This window comes from Zalophus californianus, chromosome 2, assembly GCF_009762305.2.
Source record: "Zalophus californianus isolate mZalCal1 chromosome 2, mZalCal1.pri.v2, whole genome shotgun sequence".
Lineage (NCBI taxonomy): Eukaryota > Metazoa > Chordata > Mammalia > Carnivora > Otariidae > Zalophus > Zalophus californianus.
This window is the reverse complement of record NC_045596.1, coordinates 25,924,925-25,948,495: the sequence shown is the minus strand read 5'-3', so window position 1 is coordinate 25,948,495 and position 23,571 is coordinate 25,924,925.

Sequence of the window (23,571 nt, the reverse complement as noted above, 5' to 3'; positions counted from 1 at the left end):
TGGCCAGACCACATAGAAAAATAGAACTTGGGCCCACAACCTACAGCAATCAGAAGAGGAAACCAACTTTTTATCTATAATAAACAACCCAGGAGGCCAGCTTGATGTAAATCAGATTTGCAAGAAGACAGATTGCTATCTCTACTGATAATCCAGGAAGTTAAACAATAACTCTGTAACAATTGGTCCAAAACGGCCAGGGTTAGATTAATAACTGAGAGCTTCCCTGATTTTTGTCCCCACTTCCAATTTAGGACCAACCTGAGAAGCCAAATTTGTTCTCCTAACCAATTATGTAAAATGCTCTGCTTCTAGTTAGCTTACCTACAGTTTCCCCATGCCAAGCCTCCATTAAGGGCATACCTGAAAGTTCCTTTCTTTCCATTATAAAGCTTCCTCACTCCTCTGCCTTCCTTTGAGTCTCGCCAAATGCAAGGAATGGTGGCTCACCCCCTTGCTATAGCAAATTCGGAATAAATAGTCTTCACTTTTCTTATTTGGTTGGCCTTTATTTTTTCCCCATTAAGGCATTAAGGAAGATGCCTAATTCAATGATCAACAGACACAGAGAAGCAAGAAGAACATTTTAACTGATATAATGTATAGGTCAGAACACCTATCTTTTGATCTCATACAATCAATTTTATTTTATTTTATTTTATTTTTTTAAGATTTTATTTATTTATTTGAGAGAGCGAGAATGAGAGAGAGAGAGAGCACATGAGAGGGGGGAGGGTCAGAGGGAGAAGCAGACTCCCTGCTGAGCAGGGAGCCCGACGCGGGACTCGATCCCGGGACTCCAGGATCATGACCTGAGCCGAAGGCAGTCGCTTAACCAACTGAGCCACCCAGGCGCCCTCATACAATCAATTTTAGACATACTATTTATGAAGCTGATATCTGCATGATTTATTTGTTGTTTTTTTTTTCTGTTTCAGTTCTTAGTTTTCTATCTGTAGATAATAAATACAAGTAAATCACTCATATTTTTCTTTCACTTACCATCAAAATTCCTTTTCTTCCAGATCCCTCTCTCCATTCCTTCCTTATTTCTAACATTTTTATTTTTTCTTCAAGAAAATATTATCCAAATGTCCATAACACCAGTGCATCAGTGAAGCTCTTACTGTATCAGGACTTAACAACAACAGCAATGCCCAAAACAGACCACAGATGTCTCTTCTGTGCTAGAATATTTACAAGAAAATAACAGAGAATTTCCAGTGGTTTATTATCCTGTTCCCAAACTCTCAACCAATGTCCTATAATAATAATGTGGTTAGTAATTATACAGAACTCATGATAAGATGGACATTGCTTTAAGTGTGTATTAATGGTGTATTGTTGAAATAATAAATTACCCAAAAATTTAGTGGCTTAAAACAACCAACTTTTATTTACTCAAAATTTCTGTGTGGTTTTGACTTAGAGTCTCTCAGGAGGTCAGAGTCATAGACATGTGAAGACTTGACTGGAGCAGGAGGATCTAATTCCAAGAGGATTCATTCACATGGCTGTTTTTCAGAGAACTTGGTTTCTCACTGGCTGAGAAACCAGATCCAGTGAGGAACCAGATTAGTTCCTCATCATGTGGATCTCTCCAAAGGGTTGCATGAATCCTCTCCACAAGGTAGCTGACTTTCTTCATAGTCTTTTTTTTTTTTTTTTTTTTTTCATTTATTTGACAGAGAGAGAGACAACGAGAGAGGGAACACAAGCAGGGGGAGTGGGAGAGGGAGAAGCAGGCTTCCTGCTGAGCAGGCAGCCCAATGCCATGCGGGGCTTGGTCCCAGGACCTGGGGATCTCGACCTGAGCTGAAGGCAGATGTTTTAACGACTGAGCCACCCAGGCGCCCCTGGCTTTTTTCATAGTTAATGATCAGAGAGAGATATGCAATAGGAAGATGGTATTTTTGGTGATCTGACCTCCAAAGTCACACCAGTAACTTCTGCCTTATTCTATTTGTTAGAAGTGAAATACTAAGTCTAGCCCATACTCCAGAAAAGGAACTTACGTTCCACTTTTTTGCAGGGCATGTCAAAGATTTTGTGAATATATTGTAAACTACAACTACGTGTTTTATCTGATTATTAACTCAAACACTCCTAAAACTCCTAAAACAGATATTACTATTCCCATTTCACAGATGAAGAAGGTGAGGTTCTAAGAGACAAAGTAATTTGTTCTCACGGCTGGTACACTGCAGAGCTAGGATTTGGACTTTGACAATCTGGCTTGCAAGTCTGTACTTTTAACTTCTATGCTTTCTGTCTACAAGGTACACACCTCACTTACTATTTTTCAGTTCTGAAATCATCTCCCAGGTTCATATCACCTGTAATTCCTGATTCGCATTCTCCCTCTTTTCTAGTTCTTTCTCCTTTCTGCCAGAGCAGCACCCTTGCTTTTCAGAGCTCCCATCTCCTTGCTTACTGAGGAAAACTACCTTGTCCAACAACACAATCTTCTTTTCTCCTCTGATTGTGCCCCAGATTCTTGCCTTTTGGAGAAGTGGGCCCACTCCTCTGAGAAGCATGGCTGGATTATTACATTTAGAGGTCAAAGGCACTCAATAGATTATTGGCTAAAGAACATTATGGGAGAGGCAGGAGCTCTTGTAATTCAAAATAAGAACAATGTTCATTTGAAAGATATGGTAATACAAGGAAATGCCTAGTGCTTCCCCACTATCCTCCCAATTTTGACTGTGATGCTTCTTTGTGAAATACCCCTTACAAATACTCTCATTTCCTTGTCATGGCTCTGGTTTGCAAGTGCCCTAAGCACCCATTTGATCTGAGTCTTAAATAATCCTAGCACTGGAAAGAGGCTTAGGCCCTAAAAGGACAAAGGCCTAAAATTCTGTCATTCTAATTCTTAAGACCTACACCAGCAATGAATACTATACCAGCGGTATTGTGGGTTAATTAGGCAATTACTGATAATATTTCCTCAATGGGGGAAATATGTTTTATAATCGAAAGAGGTGGCATAAAACTGTTGAGAACAAAATGGGTATTAATTGTATTCCAATCTAGAATTTCCTCCTATAATTAGGAAGAGTATTTCAGTCTGTTCAGAGATCCGGTATTTTAACATTGTTAGATTCAGCAAGCATAATTCTTTTCTTTCTAAAATATTTCTGAAATACTTTGCCTGATATAAGTTATTTAAGAATTTCAGGAAAACAGTTAAAGAAGCTGATCTAATGAACTGGCAAATCACTGTTGGGAATCAACCCTATAGATTTATGCAAATTTTAGGATTAAATATAAATCAGTAGAGAAAAGTTTTAAATGGTACTGATTTTAATATACTTTCTGTCCCCATATATTAACACATGCACACATCTTCCAAAAATAACTGCACTAGGACAAATGAGTAATTTAAATGTTTACCTTCGTAATTACTGGTCAGTTTTAACAGTTTACCTATGACTCCATGATTCCTGTGAGACCGCAAGATTTCTCTTCTATGTTGTGATTTCAACAAAACCCTGAGGTAGGCTTGGTAAGACTTATTTTTTTAAAAGGTTTTCTTTACTTATCTGAAAGAGAGAGACAGCATGAGCTGGGGAGAGGGGCAGAAGGAGAGGGAGAAGCAGACTCCCCATTGAACAGGGCGCCTGACATGGAACTTGATCCCAGGACCCTGAGATCATGACCTGAGCTGAAGGCAGACATTTAATTGAGCCACCCAGGCACTCCAGTAAGACTTATTTTTTGAGAACATCAGACATGCTGATGGATCAGTCACTATCACACTCTCATAATTTTGACCAGTTTATCCTATTTTAGTTGGATTTGTGCCTCCTTTTCTAGTGCATGGAGTAAGTTGAGTGTGTGGATGATCTCTTAGGAAAGGTTGAGCCAGCCCGAGGCAGTTCATGTTAATGTTAATAAAAACAACACACAGGGCCCAGTGTGGACCACGTGAGCAAAAACAGTCCATGCAGGGGGAACCAGATGGGATTCTCTTTCTACTTCAAATGTACATTACATTTATTTATAACATGGGAAGAAAAACACTTTTTAACCTAATATTAAATAGTTATTCAGAGTCTCTGTCTTCTAGAAACCCTAAGAATCACAAACTTCATCTGTTTAAATTTGTGCTAGCCGTTCCTGTAAAGATGGCACAGACTGGGGTTCAATGCGATGGGATTATTTATTTGAACACCTGAACTCCATAACCTTCTGTGGTCTTAGGAACTTATTACTAAAGATGACCTGACTTTGATTGAATTAGAGGAGGACCAGAGGGAGATTGGATCAAGAGTACATGCCAAGCATGTATATCATCTCTCCTATCTTAACTCCTAAGTGGCAGAGAATATTTTTCTTTGAGAAAATATATCAAGAACAGTGCCAGAAAATAAGAACTATTACCACCAGTGGGCCAACATTTTTTGAGACATTCCTAGACTATAGAAAGCAGATGGGATTAGATAAACAGAGTAGAAAACCCACGAAGTATTTGCAGGGGACAAGCAGGGTAGGCCTGCGGGGAGAAGGGAGTGGTCAGAGGGAGGGCTGGGGCAGTCGACAGAGTGATGAATGGACAACTGCCCTAGGCTCTGCTGGGTTTCCAGACGGGCTCCCCACTCTCCTTGAATTCCTAGATTAATGTACTGGGCCTCATTTGCCTCCTTGACAGTCAACGGCTGTGGGTGCTGGGGTTCAAGAGGCATAAGGAGGTTGCAGATGGCCAGCAATCCCAGCAAAGTAGAAATGTCACAAAGGAAAATAAAACTATAGCATCCCCATAACACGAGGGGCAATCCTTATAATCAAGTTGTACTCTATATTTTTCAATGTTTAGATCGCTTATAATGGGAATACGTTCCTTTGTAACTTGTGAAATTAAGAATGTTCCAGTTCCTGGAGTGCCGGCTGGACTATCCGAACTTCAGGCTCCTTTCATCCCTTCCCAGTCCCCAGGTGTCATCCACTAGTCAGGGTCTTCCACTTCCTTAAATACCTACCTCCCTGAACTTGGACTGTGCTAAGTCAGTTTGGGTTAAGCATACCGTAGGAAGGATCCTCACTTTTCCTACTCATGTACCTTAAAGTGCTTTCTACTTCAAGAAGGTAGACCTGTGAAAAGAACGTTAAAATCATGAGGCTAGGCCATCGAAGTGTTAAAGAGAGCACAAGGCCAGAGGTGATGAGAGCTACAGGTTACAGTTTGGCTCTGGTCCTAGGTCTTTTAAGTCCTGAACTTTCTAATTCTTTTTTATATTCCCTGGCAGTGCCTTGTACATTCTATCTTTATGACTTAGATCACACAGTGTTCATTCCAGATTCTTTATTTCCATGGCAGAGGCTCTGCTTAATCTGGTAACAGATTAATCGAACTGCTTATGTATCATGAGGGCCTGAATCGAAACAGCGTGACACCTAGGCAATAAATGCAGCCACTTCCCGACATTTCAGTGTAGTGGGACACCACATCCTTGGACAGGACTCCTACCTGACCATACATAGCTGCTCCCTTTCACTCATAGGAACGCCCCTGTTGCCATGTTGTGTCCATACTATGTATTTGCACATTTGTTTTCCTTTTAAATTCATATTTTATTCTCCATTCTTTTGTCTCATTTTGACAAATTTAAGAATCAGTGTACTTAGCACACTGATGCTATCTGAAAACAGTATTAGCAACAAAATTTCTTTAAATGAAAAATGTTTAAAAATTTTGTTTATTTGAGAGAGAGAGAGAGAGCACACAAGAGACAGAGCACGAGAGTGGAGGGGGAGGGGCACACTCCCTGCTGAGCAGGGAGCCAATGTTGGGCTCTGGGGCTTGATCCCAGGACCCCGGGGTCATGATCTGAGCCAAAGGCAGAGGCTTAACAAACTAAGCCACCCAGGTGCCCCTCTTTATTTATTTATTTATTTATTTATTTATTTATTTATTTATTTTTGAAGATTTTATTTTATTTGAGAGAGAGAAAGAATGAGAGACAGAAAGCACGAGAGGGAGGAGGGTCAGAGGGAGAAGCAGACTCCCCACTGAGCAGGGAGCCCGATGCGGGACTCGATCCCGGGACTCCAGGATCATGACCTGAGCCGAAGGCAGTCGCTTAACCAACTGAGCCACCCAAGGGCCCGAGGTGCCCCTCTTTAAATGAAATTTTATGTGAATGTCAACAATGGGAAATACAAGCCCACCACACAGTCTCTTGACCCCTTCCCACCACCCAGCTGCTCTGGGCCACTTCATGGAGTCCCCACATTCCTGATCACTGAGGTTGACATGCTCTGATCTCCCCCCCCATCCAGGAAAGGTGACCCAGTGAAGTTCACTAAGGTAACACTAGTCCTTTTTTAGAGGTAAAAAAGTTAAAGCTTGTCATTGTGAATGCCATTAAATAAATATTTTCCATTTAAAAACTCCAGGTATACACTACTTAAAAAAGAATTAATAAATAAAAGTAAGGTCATAACTACATTTCTTCATTCTTTTACTATTTTATTAATCCCCTAAACACGTATGTTCAAGTGTCTACTTTTGTCAGGCACTGCTCTAGGTGTGGGGCAAAGAAGAAAAGCTAAATTTTTCTGCTCTTGGGGCATTTTCCTCTATGATATTGTGCTTACAAGGGACTGACATGGAGCAACAAGTTTACATGTGAATCCTGTTTTGACGATGCTCTTGAAGGAATGGATATAAACAGAGCTTCCCCAATCTCCACACACAAACTCTTTGGCTAAGACTTAACATTTGTCTCCTCAAAAATAATGATAGTACGTTATTTTCCTTACAAACTTACACAGTAGGATGATGCTCACTCTTATACCTGAGGGTATTCTTGTCTGCCCCTGAGAATAGAAGTCATTAGCAATGGGGCGCCTGGTGGCTCAGTTGGTTAAGCAACTGCCTTCTGCTCGGGTCATGATCCCAGGGTCCTGGGATGGAGCCCGCATGGAGTCTGGCACTCAGTGGGGAGCTTGCTTCTACTTCTCCCTCTGTCCCTTCTTGCTCTCTCTCTCTCAAATAAAGAAAATCTTAAAAAAAAAAAAAAGAAGTCATTAGCATTAAGTCATAGTCTGTTTTTAAAAGGAAGCCTCAACTCCAGAAGGCTGAGAGCCAAGGAGCAACCGTGTGGACCCTGCTCTTAATTCTTTGCCGCAACCAGCCCTGCCTTCCAGTCTGGAGCAACCTGGCTGGATGAAATTTGGATCCTAATGTACGTCTTTAGTCAGCTTAGGACACATTTTTTGTGTTTGGTTTTAGTAAATACTCTTTGTTTGGTTTTAGCTCAGAAATATCCCATCTCTTGCATTCTGAAGTCATGTGGATTTACAATTTTATTTCCTTTATTTTCTTGAATTTTAAGGTAGAATTGAAAAGATTCTTTACATAATTTAAAGTATCACAAACACATCTCTGGTGTATCGATAAATTCTTTGATTTTTTTTGCCAATTAATAATAGGGGAAATTATTTCTTGCTAATTTTAGGTCATGAAGTCTTTTCATCTTACAGTAGAAATATATGGGATCAAAGGAACTAGGCAAAGACATGGTTAGAATCTTTCTATTTCTGAATGTGTGCATGTGTTTCTTCCATCTGACTTTGCCTTATCAACTATGCAATGATATAGTTAGAGTGAGTATTCTGCTCCCTCACTAACTGGTAAAATGCAGAATCATGAATTTGTCTTTGACTCTATGCACAGCAGCATGCTATTGTTAGGTCAAACTTCAGCTAGTGCAGATAAAATCCCAAGCGTGCGAGAGGTTCCAGTGGAGCTCCCCCAGGTTTAATGGAGCACATGTGGTAGAGAGAAATGGCAGAGAGGTTCTGGGAATTCAGATGGAAGCTATGATTTTGAAGTACTTGCTTTTAGCTGCTTTTTGAAAACTAATGAGCCCCTCTTCCAGCTAAAAATATTTGATATAACAAGCCTTACATTCATAAGAGAAGCGGGACCAGTGGTAACGTAGACAAAACAAAACATGATTAATAAGGAATTATAAGTTTACAGTATTACATTTCCTTGGTGAGATTAAGGCTCATGCTGCGAATTTGTATTAAAGACACCTTTGAGAATATTTCCGTCAAAATGTTTTAACCTTGGGATCAGGTTTGAAGGAGTATCAGATATAAGGTGACAGAAGCAACAATAAGTAACCCCACACATGCCTGGTTTGAAAGCTCAATAGAACCATAAAGAAAAGCACAGCTGGTGTGGTGATATTATAAAATCACAAAGAAAAATATCCATCTTCTTGACTCCTTGCTCCACTCACTCTCCAGCTTTCTTCATCTCCTGTTATAAAGATTAAGCACATACCTCCCACCTCCTCAGTTTTCCCTTGTTGATGTTTTCTGAACATTCAAAGAACCTTGTCATCAGTGTGACCTATTTCAAAATATGTGGCTACAAAATTAAAGCCATTCCATCTCTATTCCTTCATTAACTCCTATTTCTTCAGCACAGCTGGATCTCATGCAGTCCTTTGAGAGAAGGAATATTAACAAATGACCCAGCTTTAAAGTTTTCACAGAGAAAAAAACAGCCTTAACAATTCCATTTCTAACAAAAGACATTTTCTTTTAGTTCTCTATGTCTTAAGATGTGGAAAACAAGGTCCCTGTTTTTAGGGGGTTAGTACCTCGTTTCTTTTTAATATGATGCTTGTTTGTATGCATCTTAAGTGGTGGAATTGCTGAAAATACTAGAATACAAAAGACTGAGTCAATTTCAGAAAAGGGCACATTTCAAACATTAGTAAAATTGTACTTCAGAACAAGTAATATTGGCCTTGGGATGTGTGGCATGGAAGGGCATAATCCACATTCTTCCAGGAGAGAAGAAATCACTTCCATGTATTTATTCCTACTGAGAAATATGTTTTCTTGTAAGGAGTTTTGAACCTTATTGTATATTTTTATTTAGACATATTTATAGAGCACTTTATATTAAAAAGCTCAATACTAGCCATTATGAGGGAGACGCAAATAACTATAACTTAAATGCAAAAGAAAAAAAAAAATAATAAGAGTAGACAGTTCCAGGAACAATCTCTTCTGGCTTCCCCAGCGCTATCTGATGAAGCATCTGACCTGAACCCTGAAGCAGTGGGTTCAAACCACTGAGTCCCCTCTATCATCCTGTCCAGCAGATGGAGCTGACTTAGATAGACCTCCCTCCCCAGTACAATTGTATTGTGCCCGAGGATTCCTGGAGTGCCCTTGGAGGCAGGCTGCATTCCTCATTCTAGCTCAGACCCAATGCTCTTTCCTTTCTAGGGGATCTCTGACTCTGGCACTTTATGGCTCCAAGTTGTTCCAGATCTGCTCTCATCAAACATTTTTGGATACAAAATCAACAAGGGTGTTTTGGATAGAATGAGTTAGGAAATAAATATTAGGTGTTGGCTCCTGGGTCCTAAAGTAGGAACTAAATTGAATTCTGTTCTTCAACAAATTATGATCAGGCTTTCTAATGTGAATTGTTAACATTTCGCAGAACAATGCCAAGTGCTCAAATTTGACACAAGAGAGGGAATGAGAGAACAAGAGAGAGAGGGAAAGAAAGAAAATTATTGACAGTCATAAAAATATAGTTTTTGCTTATGTTTCATAACACCAAAGAATTTAAACTAATCAAGAAGAAATATTTTATTTTTTTTTAATTAATGAAATAACCCACCTAGATAGACTTACCTGATACCCTCTTAGGTCTCCATGACTGTGTTTGCTTCTGAGGTAACTGACTGAGGGGAGCTGCATGAATTCTGTCAACCTTGTTACATGTGAAGGAAGGGAGGCGATGTCAAATTAAGGGAGCCTACTGCATAGTAAGTACTGGGACAAGTTCATACAAACTGCTTTGGAAAATAATTTGCAAGACTCGAATTACAAAGACTCGCGTATATATGGCCAGAATTATGTAAAAACCATCCGTACTTTAGTTACTCTACCTAATTCTATTTTGTTAGACTTACTCTTGATGTACATGCTGGTACACTCTCATGTGTAATTTACAATTTTTCATAAATATATCCTTGCATACAATGAAATTACTATCTTTACCAAAACTTATGAGAAAGATACAAGGGCAGAGAGAAAAAAACTGTCTTCCCTACATCTGGTTTTGAGGACCCAGAGAAAGTAGGCCTCCGCTTGTGTGAATCATCATGATTTTGAGAAATTGCCTGTAGTCTCCTGAGATTTCTTCTGCCGAATTTTAATAACAATTGCTTACCTATTTCAAAAATGAAGCAGCAAGCAGGAATGCTAATCCTGAACTATCTTGCTCCATAATAGATTCAGCATCTTTGAGAAAATAATACCTTTATTTCAATGAGCAAAAAGGCCTTTACAGACCTTTCATTAAATCACAAAACAACCTGTGACAAAACTACAGGGTACTATTATTATCTTCCATCTCCAGATGGAAAAGTGAGGGAGAGAAAGAGTTAGTTTTTTAGGATTATCTGGCTGATGACTAGCACGCTGGCCCTGCAATTCTACAGTCTGGTCTGTCCATACCCCAGGACTGCTTGAGTCTGCCCAGCTGCTAAATTGCATGCCATCCTGTTGGAAGCATACCTATTATTGATATATTACTGGCCAAGTATTTACTCATCAAATGCTTTGTGAATTACAAGTTATTGTCATAATTAATTAATTGCTTCAACTGAACCATAGTCGACACACAATGTGACGTTAGTCTCAGGTCTACAACATCATGATTTGACAACTCTATAGGGTGCACTACGTTTGCCACGATTATGTAGCTACCATCTGTCTCCAGTGATTATTTCTTGCCGACTCTTAGCGATAAGTAGCTGAACAAAAGCTCCCGGATGAAATTAAGTCAATCAGATTCTATATCCCTTAGTTATCTGAAACACGAACAAAAACACATATGCATTATAGATATGTTGATACTCAGGGCGCCTGGGTGGCTCAGTCGTTAAGTGTCTGCCTTCGGCTCAGGTCATGGTCCCGGGATCCTGGGATCGAACCCCACATTGGGCTCCCTGCTCCGTGGGAAGCCTGCTTCTCTCTCTCCCATTCCCCCTACTTGTGTTCCCTCTCTAGCTCTCTATCTCTGTCAAATAAATAAATAAATAAATCTAAAAAAAAAAAAAAGGGGGGACGCCTGGGTGGCTCAGTTGGTTAAGCGACTGCCTTTGGATCAGGTCATGATCCTGGAGTCCCGGAATCGAATCCCGCATTGGGCTCCCTGCTCAGCAGGGGGTCTGCTTCTCCCTCTGACCCTCCTCCCTCTCGTGCTCTCTGTCTCTCATTCGCTCTCTCTCTCTCTCAAATAAATAAATAAAATATTAAAAAAAAAAGAATAAGTTGATACTGGCTTGTAAAATGAGAGTACTCCAGAGCAGAGGAAGGTCAATGTACTTGTACAGCAGAGTCCTTGGGATCTCCCTGGTCTGTGGCCTTCCTGCAGTTCTTTTGTTCAATTCTTCAATTGATTGATGATCTACTATAATTTCCTTCATTTTTCCTTAAGAGGCATATGATCAAAAGTAAGTTTTAATTCAGTATGGCTTGTGGCTCTCCTTTTATAAAGGCTATTTACTGACATCTCAAGTAAAATTTTTTTTAAAAATCTTTTTTTTTAAAAATCTTTTTAAAAATCTTCTGATCAAAAAATTACTAACATTGCCAAATGATGTTTCTTCTATCATCACCAAACAGTTTAACCTTCTTCCTCTAAGTTCTGTAAATATGCTATCTTTTACCTAAAGAAATAGTCACTCAAGACCACGTTTTACAATGTCCATTTTAGTTTGAGCTCATTTTTTTAAGGATTGATTTGTCAGCAAAATTAAATTAAAAATAGCTAGACAAACATCTTGTAGCTACTGCCTTTTAAGTACAATACAATTTTTCTTGGGCGCCTGGGTGGCTCAGTTGGTTAAGCGACTGCCTTCGTTCAGGTCATGATCCTGAAGTCCCAGGATTGAGTCCCACATCGGGCTCCCTGCTCAGCGGGGAGTCTGCTTCTCCCTCTGACCCTCCCCCCTCTCGTGCTCTCTATCGCATTCTCTCTCTCAAATAAATAAATAAAATCTTTAAAAAAAATAAGTACAATACAATTTTTCTTAAAGAGCTATTTATGTATTTGATGGGGGAGGGGCAAAGGGAGAAGGAGAGAGAGTCTCAAACAGACTCTGTGCCAATCTCACATCCCTGAGATCACCACCAAAGCTGAAACCAAGAGTTGGTCGCTCAACCGACTGCGCCACCCTGGTGCTCTGAGTACAGTACAATTTTGATGAAAAAAATTAACACTAAAAATGTACAACTGCTAATAATTTATTAATTCATTTCCTAAAAAGTATGAAAAAGAAAGTAGGGTAAAATAAATAATTTTTTTCTTAAGATACTTAGAATCTGCATAGAATAATATGGAAAGGACCAATGATAAGTCGTCTTTTTCGATTTCTGTGTCTGTCACTATGTCCCTTCACTGTCACTTCTTGAGTTTTCCTGCAAAACAGTGGGGGTGAGAGGTTAAAAAGACTTGGGGCAGTGGGATTGTGAGGAAATCTAGATTAAATCTTCTGGCCATAGAATCCTTAGGAATGTCTTGAAGGACTACAAAGCCTTATATGAATCAAACCTTTGTATTTAACATAATGAGAGAACATAATTTTGATAAATATTTTTATATGTAGATATCATAGTCATATGTTATCATTGCTATTTTCAAGGGCAGTTATGGGGAAGTTTTGAGGAAAATTATATATGTAATTGGAGGAATATGCAATTTGAAGAAAAGCATATATGCAACTCCCAACCACCGAAGGTGATTAATCAGAAAAGATGTGGTCAGTATTATATATATGCAAAAAACCCAAACAGATATACATACACATATGTAAACAATATATAGGTGAATATCCATGAGGGATTATGACCAAGAATTTTTTTAAAGATGTTTTCACACTGTCATTATTTTTCTATTCTTTTTTGATTAAAGGGGATAAAATTAGTGGATACACCAAAATTAATTTTGTTGCAATGCAGAGATACAGAGAAAATTTTGACACAGTTTATGGAATCAGTCAGATTGAGATCAGATGCAAGCTCTGCTGCTTTCTAGTGTCCTCATTCTCAGTTTCCTTACTGTAAAAGGGAGATAGTGCCATGTCATAGGGTTGTTGCAAAGAGGAAATAAAATAAGTACCTAATGGGCACAGCACAGTTTAAGCCATATTTATTATCATTATTGATCACATGGAGAATTGCCCGACAGCATCCACGTTGGTGGTGGTGGTGGAAGGGTGGTTAGAGCTTTAGCATAGTAGAGGAGGGACAAGTATTCCAGGAAGGGCTAACTACACACAATAACCATATCTAACTATACCCTTAAGTTTGACATCTGGTTTTAAGGAGACTAACTCAAAATCATAACCAGCATGTAGATCTAAGAGTCAGTTAGAAGAATCTCCCTAGAAACATTGACTGAAATATAATGAAGTTGCATATATTTAAAAACTAGCTACATTGATGTATGAACTGTCACAAATGCTTATGGTGCCTAAGATTATCTGTGATTTTCCTATTTATTAAGCAGCAACATTATTGCTTTTCACAATAAAATATTCATATGACAATGAATGCATTGTCATAATTACTGGAAAAAACATAAAATATTCATTTTGTTTTCATTGTCCTTTTGAAAGGAAAAAGAAACATTATAAGGGGGGAATATTCGATTAATATTTAAATGATAAAATATATTCTTTTTCTTGAAATCAACTTACATCAAAGAACTGTATTAAATGTTATTTTTAGCTTTTAGTCATTTTAAAAATATTTAAATAAAATGTTATAGCTGCCTTTTGTCTTTCTGTATCTTCTTCCTACTTGAATGTACATCATTTGTCCTGTAAGGTGTTACTGGATGCTACAATCAAAAAAAAAAAAAAAAAGAGAGAGAGAGAGAGAGAGAAAGAGAGAGAAGATTCTTCTCAGTGCTGGTGAATATGAGATTGAACTGCTATAACTTCTAGTTTTCAAAATATAGCTACATGGGTCAGGCTATATGTTACATGGGTCAGGCTACATGCTGACTTGTGAACTCACTGTTCCCACAGGATTCATAAACAGAGATGAAACATCAGTTTATTTGGGTTGATATTGACCGATGGTTCTCTTAAATAATATTGTCAGTATACCATTCCAGTAACAACACAAAAGAAGCAAGTTTTTCTTTTTTTTTTTTCCAATAGTAAGCTGCATCTCAATATTTTTTCCTTATACAAAGGGAAAATGTCCTCAGTTACTGCTATACTGTTTGATATAGACTCAAAATGATAACAAAGTTGTGAATTTCTAACAGTTAATTAGCAGACCATTGTTGAATGCACATTGTGTATGGGTAATAAGATATCATAAGCAATATGAAATATTGTGAAGGGAACAAAATTTTTAAAAACGTTCTACAGTTTGAAGAGTTTCACTTTAGAGTCCAAATTTTAAAGTATTAATATTGGTAATACCATTGGATTTTGTTTTTTTTTTTAAGAATTTTTTTTTTTTTTTTTTTAGTAATCGGGCTTGAATTTACAACCTTGAGATCAAGAGTCACATATTCCACTGACCTGAGCCACAGGTGCCCCAATAATCACCATTGGATTTTAAATTCTGTGTGTGTGTGTGCGTATGTGTGTGTGTTTTATCCTGATATGCCCTGTTTATTTGTTGTGAGAACTTAAATAAATTAATCTCTCTAAATATAAGACTCTTCATCTGTAAAATGGCAATGATGATGATGATGATGATAGACACATATTTCATGGCTTTGTGATAAGAAGTTTGTGAGATAATTTATATATAGGATTTAGAACATTGCCTAGTGCATAGTACATGTTTAATAAAAGCTGAGGTATTTTTTACTACAAAATCTTAGCAGTTATTTTGTAGTATATGTTTTAATAAACAAACATTTATTTAAATGATTAATTTTTCCTGCTATACTGAACTTGAATTATGCATAATGAAATATGAAATAAATGAAAAGGCATCACTACATATTTAATCACATATTATTCTTTATTTTAAGGGAAATTATATTTCTTTAATTTTATGAAAACTGTTATAGATATTCTAGAAAGCCTTAAATTCTTCAAAATATCCTTACTTTTTCCTGTCTTACTGTCAATTAAATTCCTTGAGCTTTAAGTGACACAATCTTACAGTTTATACTTCAAGGGAATATTTGCATGGGAAAAAACCTCATAGGTTCTGTCAACAAAACATTAGCAAATCAAATCCAATAATGTTAAACAACAACAACAAAACAAAACAAAATAATTATACATCTTGACCAGTTTATCCCAGGTATGTAAGGATGGTTCAACATTAGAAAATCAATTAATATAATCCATCATATAAATAACCTAAGTTCAGAAGCAGATGATAGTAGCCTAACATTAGGTCACAGTGTCTACAACATTCACCTCACTGCATCTCATCACATAGACATTTTATCATCTCACATCATCACAAGAAGAATAAGGATGAATACAGTATAATATAGTTTGAGAGACAGAGACAAACCATATTCATGTAACATTTATTACAGTATATTATTATAAAGCTAATTTATTTTATTATTAGTTGTTAGTAATCTATTACTGTGTCAAGCTTATGAATTAAACTTTATTATAAGGTTGTATATATAGGAAATATATATAATATGGTTCAGTACTATCTACATTTTTAGGTATCTACTGGGGGTCTTGAAACATATCCCCTGTGAATAAAGGGAACTACCAGTGACAAACTTGAAGTTTTCCTTGCTAAGATCAGGTAAAAAGCAAAGATTTCCCATCTCATCACTCCTTTTCAACACTGTGCTGGAAGTTCTAGCTAAAACAATAAGACCAGAAAAGGAACTAGAAGGCATACAGATTTGAAAGGAAGAAATAAAACTGTCTGTTCTCACATGGCAAGACTGGCGATGTAGAGAATGCAAAAGAATTGACAACAAACAAACAAAAAGCCCTCTTGGAACTAGTAAGTCATTATAACAAGGTCATAGGATAAAAGGCCATTATAACAAGATTACCTGATACAAGGTCAATCACTTTTCTATATACCAGCAATGAACAAATGATTTGATTAAAAGCAGAATTTACATGAGCACTCCCGAAAAATGTAATACTTAAGTATAAATCTAACTTAATGTACAAGATCTTTGTGAGAAAAACTACAAAACTGTGATGAATGAAACCAAAGAAGAACTAAATAATTGGAAAGAGATTCCATGCTCATGTATAGGAAGACTCAATATTGTAAAGATATTAGTTCTTCCCATCTTGATCTATACATTCAAGACAACCTCAATCAAATCTCATCAAGTTATTTTGTGGACAAGAACAAATGGATTGTAAAATTTATATGATAAAGTTTATATGTCTCTTCTATTCCAGAATAGACAACACAATATTTAAGGAAAAGAACAAAGTTGAGGACTGACACTACCCATATTTAAGACTTACTATTAAAGTGTCATTAATCAAGACAGTACAGTACTGGTAAAAGAATAGATAAATAAAACATTGGTACAGAATAGAAAGCCCAGAAATAGACCCTTGTACATATTGACAGCTAATCTTTGATACAGGAGCCAAGGCAATACAAACAAACAAAAAAATGGTCTTTTAAACAAATTAGGCTGGGACAATTGGACCTCTACATACAAAAAAGTAAATTTAGATGCAGATTTTATACTCTTCACAAAAATTAACTCAAAATGAATCATAGATATAAGTGAAAAATGCAAAACTATAAAACCCTTAGGAAATAACATAAGAGAAACCATAAATGACTACAGGAATAACAATGGTTATTTGATACAATAGCAAAGGCATGATCCATGAAATAAATAATTGATAAGCTGTATTATATTAAAATTAAAAACTTTTCCTCAGTGAAAGATAATGTCAAGAGAACAAGAACACAAGCCATAGACTGGAGAAAATATTTGCAAAAGACACATTTGTATGTGAGAGTTATCCACAATATATAAAGAGCTTTATAATTCAACATTAAGGAAACAACCACCCTGATGTAAAAAAGGGAGTAAATACTTCAACAGATACTTCAGCTAAGAAGATTTATGGGTAATAAGCGTATGAAAATATGCTAAACATACGTTAGTAAGAAATGCAAATTAAAATGAGATATCACTAACATCTATTGGAATGGCCAAAATCTGAAACACTACCAACATCAGATTTGCAAAGGATGTAGAGCAACAGGAACTCTCAGTAATTCCTGGTCAGAGTACAAAATGGTATGGCCACTTGGGTAGACAGTTTGGCAGTTTCTTACAAAACAAACATACCATATGATCCAATAATTGTGCCCCTTTCAACTACCCAAAGCAGTTGAAAACTTATATCCACATAGTAAAACCTGTGCACAGATGTTTATAGCAGCTTTCTTCATAACTGTCAAAATTTGGAAGCGATCAAGGTATATTTCAGTAAAATAACGTATGAACTGTGTATATCCAGACAATACAATATTATTCAGATCTAAAAAGAAATGAGCTATTAAACTATGAAAAGACTTAGAAGAAACTTAAGTGTACATTACTACATGAGAGAAGCGAATCTGAAAAGGCTATATACTGCAAGATTCCAAGTGTAAAACATTCTGGAAAGGGCAAAACTATGGAGACAATAGAGAGATCAGCAGTTGTCAGGGGATAGAGAAAGATGAATAGGCAGAGAACAAAGGATTTTAGGGCTGTAAAATATGCTGTATTATACCATAGTAATGAATGCATGTTATTATACATTTATCCAAGCTCATAGATTGTTTAACACCAAGAGTGTACTGTAAAGTAAACTATGGACTTTGGGTTATTATGATGTCTCAGTGTAGGTTTGTCAGTTGTAACAACTATACCACTCTGGTTGGAGACATTGATAATTGGGCTGGCTACATATGCTGGGGGCAGGGGACACATGGCAAATCTCTGTACCTTCCTTTCAATTTTGTTTTGACCCTAAAACTGCTCTAAAAATATAAAGTCTTAATAAAATGTCTTAAAAATAAACCCTCACAAATCAAGTGAATGGAAGATTTGTTTTTTATAAACATTGCTCAACATCAATAGCAGTCCAAACATATAGCATATAAAGCTTCTTACTATGGGTTTTTTTGACTTGCTTGGATTAGGACAGAAACCTATAGTTATTTTGCCATCATCCTTTTCACAAGCCTAATAGAAATGAGGCCATTATATTCAATCATGCCCGTGGTCACAAAGGTGACTATAGAGTGATGCCGTGTTTGTCGGTGGGAAATTCCACAAATCCTGTCTTCTTGATGTCAAATTCTTGGCATTAAGGTTGCCAAAATTCTAGCACAATGAGGATATACTTACAGTTTTTAGAATAAAGCTAGGGCTTTTTTCCTTACTTTATAAAATCTCTGAGGTTTAAGAGAAAATAAAATGGCCTTTAATTTACTTCATAATGCAAAGAACATAAATTCAACTCTAAACCCAGTATATATAGACACTTCTGCCCCATACACACACATTTATACACATGCCATATTTATTGTAGTGAGTGCAAGTTCATTATTTTGGAACATTTTGTTGTGTAGTGCAACTGGATTTTTTGTTTTGTTAACTTGTCAATTTTGTTAATTTGTGACTGATGCATTCTAAAGCATGCCAATTAAAAATGTTAATCTGGGGTTTGAGATTATTTTAAGGTAATTCCTCACCTACTGTTTTCTATAATAAAACTGAACTGACACTCAGTTCAAAGTACCATAATCACCATGTTTAAATGTTTCTATGATGAACTAGGAGCGTTCACCAATTGACCTTCCAAATGTTTCCAATCAATACTATTCCAGCAGTTGAAAAGAAGGGGACTACATAGAGCACATGTTCCCCATTTGATGCATGTGTGTTTTATCCATATATTGTGAGAATAAATTACTTCATATTGAAATACTTATCCATATTTTTCATTAGTTTTTCAGTGTAATCAGATCTTCTTCATTAACGATTGGAAGGTTAAAACTTGGTATACTGTGATGTGAGAAAGGCTTGTTTTTTTTTTTACATTTTTCAATACAACTGATACATAGATATGACTCTTGTTCAAATCTTCAAAAGGTAGCACATGAAAAAAAAATATATATATAATCAGTCCACTTCAGTACATATCTTTTGTTTTTGAAAGTTAAATAAGAACATTTTACTATTGGTGAGAAGAAGAGATATGCTATTCTTATATATCATCATTAAAAGTAACATGCTTTAATGCATTTCTTTGTGGAAAAATTAATTGCAAGTTAAAAGCAATTTTTCTTTGCTATATTTTTTTGTGTCTAGCACATTTCACAGGATTCTTCAGTCACAATTGGGTGCTTATTTCTGAGCATTAAAAAAATAGTTTAGGGGCGCCTGAGTGGCTCAGTTGTTTAAGCAACTGCCTTAGGCTCAGGTCATGATCCTGGAGTCCCGGGATCGAGTCCCGCATTGGGCTCCCTGCTCAGCAGGGAGTCGGCTTCTCCCTCTGACCCTCTCATGCTCTCTCTCTCTATTTCATTCTCTCTCTCTCAAATAAATAAATAAAATCTTTAAAAAAAGTTTAACTTAGAGTTAAAAATAGTAGTATAATCAGGTACAAAAATTAAAAAGAATACAATAGTTATATATGAGAAAATGAGCTTGAAGCAAGATCACTTACTTACAAGGCTCTTCTATCACTAACTAGTTGCATGACTATGATATGAGTTGTCATTTTATGGGTTTTGTTTTGTTGTTTTAACCAATAACTTTATTTCTTTCCAGGACTAATGCTTCCAACTAAGATAATCTTCCACTGGGTACACAGAGACCATAACAGAAAACAAAATAACACATTTATTTGGTGTTTATTCTCTCCCAAGTGCTCATTACCTGACTTAACTGTAAATTCAAACCAACAAACTAGATCTTATTATCAAATTTATTTTATATATAAAGAAACTGAGGATCAGAAAATTCCTAAATTAATCACGACTACACAACTAAAAAAAGAAGGAACCAGGATTTTGGTTTAGGGTTATCTGATTCTACAGCCCATGTACTTAACCATTCACCAGATTATTTACGTTAAACTGTCTACAAGTCCACTTTTTCTAAGTAATAATTAACTAGGAATAAAGATCAATACATTATTCCTTTAATAATTTTCGCTCTCAACATTAGATTTATTTAACATATATTTGAAGAAATGAAATATTAAAGTATTAAAATATAATATTTTATTATAGCATAACATCATAATTTGGAGCAAAATTTAAAGAAATACAAATACTAATTATAGCCTGTCCATGGAAACCCTCATTAGTAAATGTTCTAATGTTTCTATGACTGTCCTTTGGTGTTGATTAGATTTAACATCTCCCAAACACTGTGGTTTCCAGATCTTACTGGAAAATATGTGAAGTTCTTAAACAACTACAATTTTTAGTAGAAATTTTAAGGCCAGCAGTTTATCTTTGCTATAGTTATGCTTAACCCAGTAAAAATAGCTGTGTTAATGAAAAGAATAAGTTTTCTGCCTTTTCTGACAAATCAATGAATTCTTTGTAAGTTTGTTTCGTTTCCTTGGAAGGAAAACAAATAGATATGATAGCAAGTTGGCTAGATAGAACCTTATTTTTAAAGTCAGAGCAAAATTTAAAATTCCAATAGATATTTTTAGTAAAATATCAATTGCTCTAGCATTTAATCACTTGGTCATCCTAATCTCTTCCAATTAGATAACTTAATCTTAAATATAAATTGATTATTTTCTTTAAATAATTGTTGGGTCCATAGTTTCTTAGCCTTCCTTTTGAAACTAATGACTTAAAAATCATGTGGTAAAGACTTAGTAATTCATAATAAACCATATATTCTTTCTTTTTCTTTTTTTTAAAGATTATTCTTTCTTTGTTTTGGAAGCTATATAATGGAAATATCTTTGACATAGAACTGTTGGTTATAAGGATAATTAAAGTATTGGGGAACCTGGGTCGCTCAGTCGGTTAAGTATCCAACTCTTGATTTCAGCTCAGGCCAGGATCTTGGGATTGTGAGATCAAGCCCCAGGCCAGGCTCCACTCTCAGCATGCATTCTGTTTGTCCCTTTCCCTCTGCTCTTCCCCCCACTCATGCACTCTCTCTCTCTCTCTCTCTCTCTCTCTCTCCCTCTCTCTTAAATAAATAAATAAATAAATAAATAAATAAAATATTAAAAAAATAAAGTATTGATCACATTTATAATTGCGTTGTGTAAGCAGTTGGTGAATTTTCTGTTGTGGGCCAGATAATAAATATTTTAGGCTTTGTAAGCCAAACAGTCTCTGTCAGAACTAATTAACTCTGGCATTATATTATATAAGCAATCACAGAGAGTACAGAAACAAATATGGCTGTGTTCCAATAAAACTTTATTTAATAAAAAAATAGGCAGTGGGCCCTGAATTATATTTTATACAATAGTTTTAACTTATTTTTATAATTAATCAATAGTTAATATTATACTACATAACATGAACTTATAAGAAAATCTATAGAGTTCAGCCAGCAGAAAGACAAAAATTAAATGTTTATATATATGTGTACATACCAACACTTCTCATAATTGTCTTGTACATTATGGGATGGAAGTATTTTAGTGATCAAGAAGGGAGAGTAATTGGTAAGGATTTAGGTAGTGGAGATAGTTAGCCAGGAGAGAAAATCTGTTCACATATTGAACAAAGAGAAGAAGGCCTGTCCTCTACATAACTTCACACTGCTTCTTAGTCCCAGCAACTTTCTTATATTTGCCGCTCTCTATGCCCAGCAAACCTACTTAGGATTCCTCAACCTCTGAAATACTTTGCTGTCCCCTTGCCTATGATTCTCTTTTCCATCTGTATGGAAAAGACTCATCTGTATGCATTGACCTCATACTCATTTTCCAATTTCAGTATCAAAATATTTATTCTGAAGAAAGCATTTTATGATTCCTTCAAAGTATTCCTCACTATTGGATACTCAGACCATTTGCAACAACCTGGATGGGAGACCCACATTCTATATATTAATATCAATTTGTGTGTGTTTCTTCCCACTCTTCTTTTAGTCTGTGAAATACTTGAGGGTCTTATTTATTTGTAGAGTTTGATGTTGTCTAGTCACCAGACCAAAAACATTGAGACATAGAATAGTGTATCTGAATTGAATTAAATGCCTTCAACATGAATTTAAAGAAAGGAATAAGTTCTCATACCCAGGGAACCAACAAGTGTTTGAAACATAGTGCTACCAAGAGCTGAATAACCTATTGTTTTCACCTGTATCCAATCTTTTACATTAACCCTTTTAGCTGTATTTCCATCAGCCTGAGCCAACATCATGATGGTAGTATCCATCTTGACCAGCAAATTTTTAACTGTTTTTCCTATTGTTTTCAAAAGTGATGTCAAAGTGTTTATACCATGGAAAAGGGCACTATTCGGTCACCCGTATGGTTTTCTGAGCTATCTAAATGTGAAAATACCTCCCAATCTTTTGAACACTGACCTTTATCTCACAGGAATCTTTTAACTGCTCATCTAACTGCAAATGTTTTACTAATTTGATAACTATGTTTTTTATTTTCCCAGTTTATGATATCTTGGTTGGAGAACTTTTAGCTTCAAAGGTAGGTTTGCATGTGGTATCTATGTTGTCCTTATTTCACTAGTATTTTAAAAATCCTATATGTGCTCTTTGCACCCAAGACCATCACAGAACATGTATTTAGTTGACGTTAGTGCTGTTCATCAAATGTTTTTAGTTCTCCTACTTTCTTGACTCAAATTTAGAAGTCATTTCCTGCCCCATTTGAGGGTGGGTGGGGCTATGTGACTAGTTCTAGCTAAAGATTTGTGAGCATAAATGAAACATGTTACTTTTGGGCAAGGCAATTAATTGTCACTGTAAGACGCTCCACAGCTCAATTTTCACTCTGTCATGGTCACTAACAATAGTCAATGTGTTTGCTCACCTGTCAGTCTGTCTCCAAGTGACATAACTAGCAGAATTGCTAACCTATAACGGACATGTAGAATGAAAAATATGTGTATATATATATATATATATATATATATATATATATATATATATATATATATATATATATATTAACAAGATATATATTTTGTGTTGCTTGAGCCACCAAGATTTGGGGATTGATTCTCACCACAGCATAACCTAGTCTACCTGAAGTGACACAGAAATCAAACCAAAAGAGGGATGTTGCAGGGCACCTGGGTGGCTCCGTCGGTTAATTGTCTGCCTTCGGCTCAGGTCATGATCCCAGAGTCCTGGGATCGCGTCCCGCATTGGGCTCCCCATTCAGCAGGGAGTCTGCTTCCTTCTCTGCCCCTCAGCGCGCTCGTGGTCTCTCTCTCTCTCTCTCTCTCTCTCTCTCACACTTTCTCTCATCCTGTCTCTCTCAAATAAATAAATAAAATCTTAAAAAAAAAGGGGGATGTTGCTGTCACAAAAGAAAAAACCTAAACACATGGCAGTGTCTTAAG